Raw genomic sequence first — 13,264 nt, 5'->3', positions numbered from 1 at the left:
AAACAAACAGCTTCAGAACAATCAAGTCATTCATTAGTGTCAAGTAGTTAATAAAATGATCACAGACACTATCAACAATAGCCAGAGTATGAAAAGAACCCAAATGTCCACCAATGGATGAATGGATAAAGATGTGGGGTGTGTGTGTGTGTGTGTGTGTGTGTGTGTGTGTGTGTATACATATATATTGGAGTATTACTCGGTAATCAAAAGGAATGAAATCTTGCCATTTGCAACTACGCGGATGGAACTAGAAGGTATTATGCTAAGTGAAATTAGAGAAAGACAAATATCACATGACTTCACTCACATGAGGACTTTAAGATACAAAACAGATGAACACAAGGGAAGGGAAACAAAAATAATATAAAAACAGGGAAGGAGACAAAACATAAGAGACTCAAATATGGAGAACAAACAGAGGGTTGCTGGAGGGGTTGCGGGAGGGGGGATGGGCTAAATGGGTAAGGGGCATTAAGGTCCTGAAATCCTTGTTGCACCATATGCTAACTAAGTTGGATGTAAATTAAAAAACAAAATAAAATGAAATAAAATAAAATAAAATAAAATAAAATAAAATAAAATAAATCACAGAGCTGTCACAGCCTCTGTGCTCCCTACATTACAATTCCCCCAAAGTTTTCACTTACGTGTTATTGCATCTGAACGCTCCAGTAACTATGAGGCAATTATTGTTGCCATTACACACATGAGGAAAAAGATGAGCTAAGAGAAGTCCAGTGGTTGCTGAAGATTACCATGTCTATTATTTGGAGCCCTTGGTTGTAAGCAACTAAACAAAACACCTCCAATTAGCCAAGGCAAAAGAGAAACTTTGTCATAGGAAGGATAGCTGGGGACTTGCAGATGAACAGAGATGTTTCCTCTCTCTGCTTCTCTCTGCCTGCAGGTTCCTCCTACCCCCCTGGCAGGCCAGCTTTCTCCTCCAGACAGGAAATCCGGGCCACCAGAGCTCCAGAGCCCCATTCCGGCTTCACCACCTCAGAGAGAAAGGCTCTTGGGCCTCAAGTTCCAAACTTCTGGGAGATGAGCTTGAAATGATGCCCACAAGGCCTCTCTGCTCTCCTCAGGCAGACGCTGGGTAGTATGATGGCGGGTACAATGGGACAGATGGCAGATGTCTCCAAAGACATCTCCCCATTAAATCCTCTTCCTCTCCACAGTCTGACTCCCACCCCCAATACCTTTGATCTGGCTGAGGGGTCCAAGAGTGGTAAAACCAGTTCCACGCTTTTCCTTTGTATTTTTCCCACAGGAGGCTGCCTCACTTCGGTAGGGGATACCCCAGTACTGGAGGCTCTGTGGAAAAACCCCATTTTACATCCTATTACATGGCCGTAATTATGGTCTTAGAGCCTCTGGGACATCCTGGCCTCACAATAAATTCCGCCCTTATTACTAAATAAATAAAATTTTTTTAAATTTTTTAAAAACTTAAAAAAAAAACACCAAACTTCAGAGCGAGGCCTGTCTGGCCTAGTCAGGTCAATCAGTGGTCCACCGACGGCACAGGGGACCAATCAGGAAGGACACTCGGCAGGCCCCAAGGGCGGTGGGGGTGGGGGGTGCCAGGTCCAAAATCAGTAAGAGTTAACAGATTAAATATTAAAACTAAGTAGAAATCCTGTACACGCAACTGCTAAGCTACTGCTCTTCAGACCCCAAGGCCAACGATCTTTCTTCTTTCTACACCAGGGCTGACACTACTCGGGTGGGCGCTACTGGTGAAGCCAGTACATAATAAGGTGCTAATTGTGTAGTAAAGATGTTTCGTGCAAACAGAATTAGAAAGAGAGAGGTCAATATACCCATTTACATCGAGTAACGTCCTAAAACCAGAGCTTTGCACGTCACAATTTTGTGCTAAGAAGAGCTAAAAACTGTATTTCTTCATCAGTGAAAGTCAGCCTAGCTCCCCCCCCCCCCCAACCACCTCCTGGCCAACCCCCCACCTCCCCTTCACCCCTTACAGCTGAGGGACAGAGCCTCTCCGCAGGTCCTCTACGCCGCAGGAAGGTTCATCTGGGCCCAGGGGATGACTCAAGTCCCTTCTTCTGAGGAAGAAAGCAGGACTCAGACACACAAAACCAAGCCTGCGAGGAGGAACCCAGAGGCCCAGGCCTCTGCAGAGACTGGAGGCGGGCTGGCCTCAGGGCACTCTCTCAAGTCTGAGGAAGCAGGGGTGGGGGGGGAGGGGAGGCAGGCAGGGGGTGCTTCCCTCTCGCTACCTCCTGAGGACTGTTACAACTCCCTTGGGTTTGGCTTTTTTTTTTCCCTTCTTCTTCTTTAATTTAATCAAACTGCTTCTGTAGCCCTCGCTGCCTGCCACCTGCCACACGCTTTTCAAAGTGCTTCCCAAACTTGTCTTGTTCGAGCTGGTGGGAGTGAGATTCCACCAGCTTCCACAGGCTGCAAGTGGCTATCTAGAAGAAATCCGGGAAACAGGACTTTCTGTCTCCTTTCCTCAAAAGTCTAACAACAACCTAGCTGGCTCAAATCAACTCATTTCTCTGCCTCCAGCATTTTGTGTCTCTCCCTCAGTCCACCGCATTCTCTCCTTCTGCAGAAATGAAACCAGACTCCAACCAAGACTGACGTTAGTTAAATCAATTAGAAGTTAACATCTATTAAATGCTTACTGTGTGCCAAGCACTTTCTGTCTCTTACCCCGCCTAATTTTTTACTCGAGGCCAAATTCATGGACCGTAAATTAACCATTCAAGGTAAAGTGTTCAATTCAGGGGTGTTTAGGAGATTCATAATGTTGTACAACTGCTGCCCCTAACCTAGTTCCAAAATGTTTTCATTACCCCAAAAGAAAACTTGCACCATTAGGGGGTCAATCCCCAGGTCTCCCCACCACCAATCCCTTGCAACCACCTGGATATTTCACATTAACGGAATCATACAATATTTGGCCAATATTTGGCTTCTTTCACTTATAGCATAATGCTTTTGAGATCTATTCATGTTGCAGCACATCCGTAATTCATGCCTTTCTGCGGCTGAACAATATTCCACTGCATGGATATACCATACTTTATTTATCCATTCATCTGTTGACAGACATTTGGGTTGTTCCATAGTGGGTGCTATGAACACAGCTGCTATAAACATTTGTAGACAAAGATCTGTGTCCTTGTTTTCAGTTCACAAAGATACCTAGAGTGGAATTGCTGGGCCCTATGGTAGTTCTAAGTGTAACTTTCTGAAGAACCCGCTAAAATACTTTTAAAATATGAAATTCTACACAGAAACACCAAAAGGAAACTGAAAGCAAATGTAAAACCACAATGAGATCAAAGAATTTTAAAGACAGATGTTTTTCTTGTCTTACTCCATTTTTGCATAAGTTCAAATCTGGGCAGAAGGAACCCAAATGCCCCAATAGTACACTTGCTTTTGAAAGGCCAAGAACACCATGAAGAGAAAATTAAGATACACAATTCTACCGAAGAGTTAACAAAGGGTGCTGTGTCTCCACAGTATTTTTTTTTATATTTATTCATTTTTGAGAGAGAGAGACAGAGCACATACTTGTGCATGTGCGAGCAGAAAAGGGGCATAGGGGAGAAGGGGGACAGAAGATCCAAAATGGGCCCTGTGCTAACAAGCGGCAAGCCAGATGCGGGGCTTGAACTCACGAACTGTGAGATCATGACCCGAGCTGAAGTCAGACGCTCAACCAGCTGAGCCACCCAGGCACCCCTCCACAATATTTTTAACAACAAAATCACACTTAAGCCAGGGCTCCTCTGAAAACCATGCTGCTGGCTATGAGATTTTGAACCAAAGAAAAGAGTTGAGAAGACCCAACATAGGCCATGAACAGGAAGGCTTTCTGTTATCACGGAAGACTGGTTTCTCTGCTCTGGCTCTCATTTTTAGTAAAGCCACTTTTCTCTTTGGAAAGACATGAACTTCTAGTGTCAAACAAAGTCAGCACTCTTTCCAAAACAGACTTGCCACATCATATGTCATTGGGGCAATGTAAATTAACACAATTATGAGACATTACTGTGCACCTATTAGAATGGCCAAAATCCATAACACCGACAAGACCAAATGCCGGCAAGGCTGTAGACAACAGGAATGCTCACTCATTGCTGGTGGGAATACCAAGCAGTTTGGCACTGGAAGACAGAGGCAGTTTGGCAGTTCCTTACAAAATTAAACATTTTTTGACCCTATGATACAGCAATCATCACACTCCCTGGTATTTACCCGAAAGACATGAAAACTTATGTCCACAAAAGAACCTGCACGGGGATGTTTCTAGAAGCTTTATTCATAATTGCCAATAGCTGGAGGCAACCAAGTCTTCATCCATTTCAGCAGGTAAATGGATAAAGAAACGGACACATCCAAACAGTGGAATATTACTCGGCACTAAAAAGAAACGATCTAGCAAGCTATGAAAAGACGCGGAGGGACTTTAAAATGCATATCACTACATGAAGGAAGCCAATCCGAGAAGGCCTCACACTGTATAATTCCAACTATATGACACTGTGAAAAAGGCAAAACTATGGAGACGCTAAAACACCCGTGGTTGCCAGGGGTCGGGGTGAGACCTATAGGCAGGGCACAGAGGATTTTTAGGGCAGTGAAAATACCAGATATATGTCATTGGCTGAATCTGTGTCATTATACATTTGTCCAAATTCTTAAAATGTACAACACCAAGAGTGAGTATTACATTATGGTAAACTATGAGGGCGCCTGGGTGGCTCAGTCAGTCAAGTGTCCGACTCTTGACTTCTGCTCAGGTCATGATCTCACGGTTCACGAGACCGAGCCCCGCATCGGGCTCTATGCTGACAGCACACAGCCTGCTTAGGATTCTCTCTCTCCCTCTCTCTCTCTGTCCCTCCCCTGCTCATGCCCTCTCTCTCTCTCTCTCTCAAAATAAAATAAATAAACTTTTAAAAAAGTAATTAATTAATTAAGGTAAACTATGGATTCTGGGTGATGATGATGTGTCCATGTAGGTTCACCGACTGTAACAACTGTACCACTCTGGGGGAGCGTGTGGGTAATGAGGGAGGTCATGCATGGGGGGGCAGGGGTATGTGGGAAATCTCTGTACCTTCTGCTCAATATTGCTGTGATCCTAAAACGGCTCTAACAAAGTAAAGGCTTAATTGAAAAAGCAACTTATGTCCCTTCCCTTAAAAGAGTATTTCTCACTAGCTCTAAACCGTGAGCACTACTTTAAGAAGGACTCGGTAGAAACTTAGTCTGGGGACCAAGGGAGAGGGAGGCGAGCATGAGAACCACGCCAGGATGCACACATACCCTCTCTCTGCATCTGGTCTCGCAGCAGCTGTCATGAGGCTGCCATTCAGCCATGATCTTAACCGGGAGGACAGTGGCAAGATGGGAATGCAGAGGGACTGTCCCAGAAGAGGATGCATTGGCACCTTTAAATTAAGTGAAGAAGAAAGCAGTTCTCTGAAGGACACAGTAAGCTAACTGCAAGTGACAAAACCGAATCTTCTGGTACAAGCAAGACACTGACATGACAGGGACGGCTGGCAAACCAGGTAACGGGCAGGCGCGCTGGCAGCAGCTGCCGGGCAGGTGTTCAATTAGGCCGGAAGTGGGCTGCAAACGACTCAATTAATTCGTTGCGCACGCCTGTCCCAGAGAACAAGGAGATAAACCTCAAACACCAGCGGCAGGCCAGAGGTGAACTCCACAGCTCCACCTTTTCAAAAGGGCGGGGCGCCTAGCAAAGATGCACGTGCAAAATAGAAAATCACACCAAGATTAGCTTGGGTAAGCCCTTTAAAATTCCAATGAAACTGACGGCCAGAAGGGAGACAAAGCGAGAAAGTAGTTTAGTACACATCAAAAAGTCCTCCCTTTCTCATGAGTGGCTTTCCCTGGCCCACCTCACATACAGGCAGCCCCAGCGCTCATGCTGGGGAATATGGAAAGGACAAACACAGACAGGATTCAAAATCCAACGGCAAAGGGAAGGGATCACCCTTATCTGTAACCTCCCCAAGGTGTGAGGTTCTGCCACGTGGAGACTTAACTCCGGCCCACCAGGCATACCCACGGTCTGAATCCACTAGAAAAAGCATGGAAAGCATGGAGTCATTCTGCAGAGGCCAGGGAAAGGGAGATCCACTGAGAATATAAAATCAAGGAAAGAAGAACAAAGGTTATGAGGACCAACATTGGGCAGAGAGCTGCGGTCCTTAACAGAAAATGGGATCTCACCCTCCCGGCAGCCAGCATCACATCCTGAGGCCTCAGAAGAAACAGAGTGCAGAGCACACAAAGCAGAACATTCTAGGTAGAAGGAGCCTGAAGCATCTGGGCCTCTCCCTCGTTCTAGAGAAAACAACACTGAGGTTCAGCAATGTATCCAAGACCAGCTATTAACAATGGCAGAGCCAGGTCTATAATCCTGGTCTCCTGTAAAGACCTTCTGCTAATATTTGGGATGATGATGATGGTGGTGATGACAGCACCCATGTCCTAAAGAGTTCATACGCAGACGTTACCATGACGGCTTTGCATATATTACCCAATTAAGCCTCTGCAAACTCCCCAGTAGTAGTATTATCATTAGCCCATTTCACAGATGGAATGCAGGCAGGTTAAGCTACGTGCCCAAAGTCACACAGCACGGGCTGTGACGACATGGATTAGGCTGGAGGGCATCACACGAAGTGAAATAAGCCATATGAGCTCACTGATACGTGGAGCCTAAAACAGTGGAATTCATAGAAGCAGAGGGCAGCATGGTGGCTTGCCAGGAGCCGAGGGCTGGGGTGAATGGGGAAATGACACTCAAAGAGTACAAGCTTTAATTTATAGGATGAGTAAGTTGTAGGGACCTGACGTACGGCATAGTGACTACAGTTAATAACACTGCGTCGTACACTTCATATTTGCTAAGAGTAGCCCTTCAGTGTTCTCACCACACAAAGAAAAAAAGTGGTAACTACGGGAGCCGATGAATGTGTTACTTAATTAACTGGATGGTGGTAATCACTTCACAGCGTATACATATATGAAATCATCACACTGTGCTCCTTAAATATATACTATTTTTATTTGTTAATTACACTTCAATAAAGCTGGAAAAAAATAAAGGGGGAAAGCAGCACAGGCAGTCTAGAAATGTAGGTCTAGCTGAAGTCTGTGCTCTTAACTGTTACACTCGACTGTTTCCAAACAAGGGAGAAAGTCACATTTCCAGCTAAAGTATAAACCCGAAACTTTCGATCATTGAATAATTTTCCACCACCTTTCCCTCCCAAAATACGAAAGCAATCAGCACTAAGGGATATAAAGGGTAAAAATATTATAACTTTGAGGGAGAAAGAAGGCTCACGACTCCCCAGGCTGTACTCAGAACTGAACAAACTCGGACTTGAGAATTAAGGCTAATGCCAAAGCAAGTCCCTTTGGGTTTTGCCCAACGTCTTGCACGTTCAACATGTCACATATTTACTTTCCAACAGTTAATTCTGACTGGGCAGTGGCGCTGCCGGGCCCGTTGGTGAGTTCAGAAATCTGTATTTACCAGGTCTTGGAGCTTTCACTGAAAACATCACTATTGTTGGACACAAAAGCACCAGTTTAATCACACACGTGGCTATGTTCGGCTTCAGGAAATAGCTGCATGCATGTGTGTGGTTAAAAACAAACAAACAACAACAACAAAACCCATACTATTAAACTGAAACTGTTGCTTTTTGATTACATAAAAAGTACCTGGCTTTTCTAAGAAATACCACTTATAATCTCAGATTCCACAATGATATATATAGTCCTAGCTCACTGCACATGAGATGCCGTTTTCTCTAAGCTACAAAACCAGACCGTCTCGACCATCTCTCTGCACACACAGACACCTGCTGCCACTGCCCCATCCACTTCCTTTCACCACACGACCAACCACAGGCAGGGGCTTCTAGTTCAGTTCCAGATCTACAAGCATCACGGAACGGGAGCTCTGGCAGGGGCTTCCTGCCATGGACCCCACGTGAGTCACTTAGCCTCTCGTCATATTCACCACAAAAATGAGCAGCAGACAAACTTCCTAACTGCTTATCAGGTGCCAAGCACTGTGCTAAAGGTGCTGAGTTTCCTCTTCTAATCTTCACGGTACCTCGGAGGCGGGTGCCCTTACAGATGGAGCTGGTGAAGCTCGGCAGGGGTAAAGAAGCCACCCAAAGCCACACACCTGGACAGGGCACCCCCCAGAATGCAAACTCAGACTTTGGAGTCAAGCTCTTAACTACCACATGCTCGGTGTCTCTCTGCACACAGAGAGCCTGGGAAATACTGTTGCTCTCATTTCCTTGTGAGGACAGGGCAGTGTGTGTTCTGACTTCTTCCGGTCTGAAGGAAGAAGGGAGAAATTTAATAAGTTCCCCCAGACAGACTGACTGACCATGTACTCAACACTGGGTTAAGGATGGAGGCAACATAAAAAGAAAGAGAAAACAACAGACCCCTGCCCCCAGGCACCTAACAATCTAATCTATAATGATCGAAACTATAATCCCTATTTCTCTAGGACATTTTTGACCATGACTCGCAAGCAGAAATACACAAACACACATCAGCCTTACCATCTGTGATGTACTGATAGTTTTTACTTGGCCTTTTTTCTTTCTTTTCTTTTCTTTCCTTCTCCTTTCTTTTCTTTTCTGTCAACCCACGAAATTGATTCTGTGACTATGGATCATGGATGACAGCTTGAAAAGCCCTGTTCTAGAATGCCTCATTTTAGCTCTAATTAAAAAAAAAAAAAAAGAAAAAAAAGAAAAGTTAGGAAGTTCTTCCTTAGATCTAATTTAAATTTCTAGGGCTGTCAGGTTAATTAATCGTGTATGGCTGGATATGTCCTCAGGGCAGAGGCAGTAGTGTATATCGGATTAGTTAAAGGCCAGGAATCTGGACTGACTTGCCTACCTGTTAGCTGGGTGGCTTCTCCAGATCTTAGCCTATAGAATAGGAGATAACACCACTCACACCTTGTTACCAACCGCCTGTCTAGTACTGGGGTACTGGTTTTGGGTCCCTCAACAGAAGCACTAGGGGCATGGGTGGGGAAGGTAGACAAGTCGGGTGTGTGGACAGGCCTGCCTGGTGCCACACAGCTCCCAACGCCCCCTGGTGGTACAGAGCCAATTCTGCAAAATCAACAGCGGCCACTGACCTGACAATCAGCCCCACAGCCTCCTTTCCACCACGTGAAGTGATCCCAACTGCCGCAAATCTTTTGCGTAGGTAGCAATTGTGTTTCCACATAAAGTGAGACACGTAAGATGCCTAGGCTATAACAGGGCACAGGCCAAGTCCCTGCCCCATCAAGCTGGGCAGATGGACAGGCAAACAGGTAACTGTAACCCACTGTGCCAGATGGTGTAACTAAAGTCTGCGAGCCCAAGCAGAGAGCAGCTCATACTGGAAAGTCCTGTCCTTAATTCTATTTGCAATTCTTCCAGTAAGAAAAACCACGGCTTGCAAATTTCTAGTTTATAATGCATGAAGATTTAGAAACCACCGCCACCACGCCCACCACCACGCCAAGACTTAAGCCCTGGAGAAGAGCATCCTTATCGGCACCCACAAAAATACAAGGGCTGTCACAACGCGAGGTCTATCTCCCTGACAAGGCTGCAGTTCCTTGAGGCTGGAAAGTAAAGCGGATTGCGCAACATAATGTGACAGATACGTGAAATCAGAATCCCCAGAGATCGAAAATCACTAGTCACCTTTCTGGTTCCTCTGGAACCTTCCCTATACCTGTCTGGCCTCAGACTTACAAGGGGTGGGGGTGGGATGGAAGGCCTCCCATGAGGTGGTCAAAAATGCAAAGCTGAATCTGCTAGATGCTTCCGTAGGCCTTCAAGATGCAAGGCCAGAAGGTGTCAAATTTAGACTTTAAGTGGTCTCAGGAAAATTAGATAGTCACTGAATGTGTGCGTGCTAAAAGTACTGATGTGTCCAATGCACACACTTAAAATACCTGTTTCTAAAGCACTATTTTAGCTTTTCTCCATTTTTTTAAATGGGCCCAGGCACTTGAGAGTGGCTGTGTAGTTAAAGTGGACTTCCCAGAGCTCAGGTTCCCAGAAAATGAACCAAATCACCAGCTACCATTCCCTGAAACCAATAAGAATAGGAAAATCTTCGAAAGATTCTAGCTATAATCAGGGTTCTTTAGGGTTCCTTATGCTTTGTCCTCTGCTTCTCACTTTGGGGGAGGGGCTTGCAGGAGAAGTCAGCCACTAAGGCTCCAAGGTGGGGAGGGAGGTAGTTTCTCAGGCCTCTGCTTCTGTGGCAGCTCCAAGCCACTGTGGTTTAAAGACCAAAAGTATGGGGCACCCGGGTGGCTCAGTCGGTTACGCATCCGACTTTGGCTCAGGTCATGATCTCACAGTTCGTGGGTTCAAGCCCTCTGTCGGGCTCTGTGCTGACAGCTGAGAGGCTAGAGTTTGCTTCAGATTCTGCCCTGGCTCACTCTTGTGTGCTCTCTCTCTCTCTCTCTCTCTCAAAAATAAATAAACACTTAAAAAAAATTTTTTTTAAGACCAAAAGTAATAATCCACTCACTGAGTCCTGAGTGATTTTACGTGCATTGTCTCATTTACATCTTTTAGAATACTATTAGTGTTATCCCCAATTCATAGGATACAGACTCAGATTAAGAAACAAAGGCAGGAAATGGCAGGGAGGAAAACTAGGATGGGCCAGGGACTCCTGACAGGAAACCCCAGCATGTACCAGCCAGCAAGACAGCATTTGAAGGGGTTCTCTCACTTTAGAATACAACTGATTTTATTTTTTTTTATTTTAGAGAGAACATGTGTGTGAGTTGGGGAGAGGGGCCGAGAGAGCGAGAGAGAGAGAAAGAGAGAGAGAGAGAAAATCTTAAGCAGGCACCGCGTTCAGTATGGAGCCTGATGCAGGGCTCGATCCCATGACCCTGGGATCATGACTTGAGCCGAAATCAGGAGTCAGACGCTCAACTGACTGAGCCACCCAGGTGCCCCTAGAGTACAACTGATTTTAAATAAACACTCCTCTGATGTTATCTATGAAACTTTCAGAGGAAGCTATGAGGTGTGTTACCTAAAAGTCTCAGGTCTATGGCATCCCTTGAGAATCCCCACCCGTAAAATGGGGTGACGGTGGCTTGCTGGGGATACTCAATGAGGCAATGCCTCTGCAAAGCACCTAAACATTCGGACACACCGGCAAATGTAGACGACCACGTGCAGCAACGTTACCGCCAGAACTCTGTGAACAGCTTAGGGAGGAGAAACCGGAGAGAAAGACACAGCACGCACACAGCCAAGAGCTTGTGCTGACGTCTCAAAAATGTAGAGAAAGCATGCAATCCTGACAACAGAGGAATATTAGGGTCAACTGCTGGTGTACACAGAGGAGGTGGTTAAAAGGACCCTGTGACCACCTGCACCGTCACGGATGTCACCATCTCATGGCACTTACCCAAGGTCTTAGGCAAGAACACCTAGAGAAGAAGTGAAACAGGAGAAAACCCAGCAAAGAGTAAAAACTGACAATTCTGTGGTCTAGTTATCTCCAAGTGGCAGAATAAAACATAACTCCAGTTCTGCATGGAAGCCGCTTTGCACTGGGGGCCCTACGTCCCCAACGCACAGCTGGGAAGTCCTATCTCCCCTCCGAACGGAACAGACCCGGGAGCTGCTCCCCTGCTCCCAGACAGGAATGTCTTCCATTCGCGGGCTCCTGAGACCCGTGTGGTGTGGTGCAAAGGCCAGATCCTGACCAGAAGACCCTGAGTGCAAGTCTCCGGCCTTGCTACTTACACAGTTGGTCTGCGAGCAAATTACCACACCACTTTGATTCTCTGCTTCTTCCCCTGTAAAATGGGCACAAAAATATCCATTTTCCAAGGCTGTGGTAAGGATTAAATGAGGTAATGCACATGAAAGGCTCAGCACACAGCAAATCAAGCAACTGGCTGCCATTACTAACAAAAGCAGAGGCCAACTAACACGGGGTAAAAATTAAATGGGATCTCTTAAAAGAAAAAGGTTCCATGAAGTTCGTGAGGATCAACAATTTTCAGAAAATTCAAAGAAGCGGGGCGGAACGACGATACGCCCCCGGCTTCCTGATGGTTTCTGAAACCTCTCCACGGACCCACCGCTCTCCTGCAGGAATAGATAAGTGGAGTGTCTCGTTACCTCCAGACTCTTCACACTTTATAAATACACCGCACAACCAACCAGAGAGTGCTTGCTGCCAGCCTCCTGGATAAACAAGTCCAACAGGATTTGATCCGGAAATTAAATGGCCATGCAGTCCAGCCATGCTCGGTTCAAAATAGATATCCGTGACCTACTTAGTCTTCGAGGACCGTTCTCAAAGCCAGAAACAAGTGGACATTGAGACAGGGCCACGACTTTGGCAGACCCAGCACAGACCCCTGGCTTTCTTATCAGATGAAACATGCAAGGACACAGCAATGACTCAAAAAACTATTGTGGGGATGGCTAGACGGGAAACCTAGTCACCTCTGATCAGCCCCAAACAATACATTTTCATTCATTTAAACTAAAGCCTATACCTCTCGTGACAGTTACTCGTCAAGCTACCTATGCTCGCCCTCATAATTGTGTCCTGAGTATATGTATCTTCCCCATGAGACGGTGGCTTCTTTGAGAGTAAGACCGCACCTTCTTTACCTCAAGATTGCACCCAGGGTCTTGCACAGTGCACAGTGTGTTAGTGCGGCCAGGACAGACACTGCACCTGCCATGAGAAAGTGAGCTCCTTCCCCCACCAGTGCGTCTTCCGCATCCCAGCCCATATGCTTGGCCACTCAAGATCGGAGGATGGAAAGACAAACTGATATCTGCTGTAAAGACGAGGAAGACAGACAAGGCCCAGGGAACGTTGTTGTATACCTTCAATGATCGCATGGCTACAAAAATGATCTCTGACGTTACAGTTCATCTCACCACAGAGACGGGAGTCTCGGGGAGGGTGAATCCAAGGGCCTTGAGAGAGACACACTCTAGAAAATCTCGGAGCCCGCCAACCTGCAGTACTAAGCAAACAATGGAACACTGGTGCTTCACCAGCTAGGCGATAGTGATGGAAACAAGCTGATGGCAAAAACGAAAGAAAACAGAGCAAGGCAAACCTGCCACTCTTCGCCTTCCAATCCATCCTCCTCAGGGCTCCAGGGTCAGCCCCGGACACTCCCCTCTAC

This window comes from Panthera leo, chromosome D1 (assembly GCF_018350215.1).
Source record: "Panthera leo isolate Ple1 chromosome D1, P.leo_Ple1_pat1.1, whole genome shotgun sequence".
NCBI classification, from domain to species: Eukaryota; Metazoa; Chordata; class Mammalia; order Carnivora; family Felidae; genus Panthera; species Panthera leo.
The sequence above is the reverse complement of the archived record's forward strand: the minus strand, read 5'-3'. Positions refer to the sequence as shown.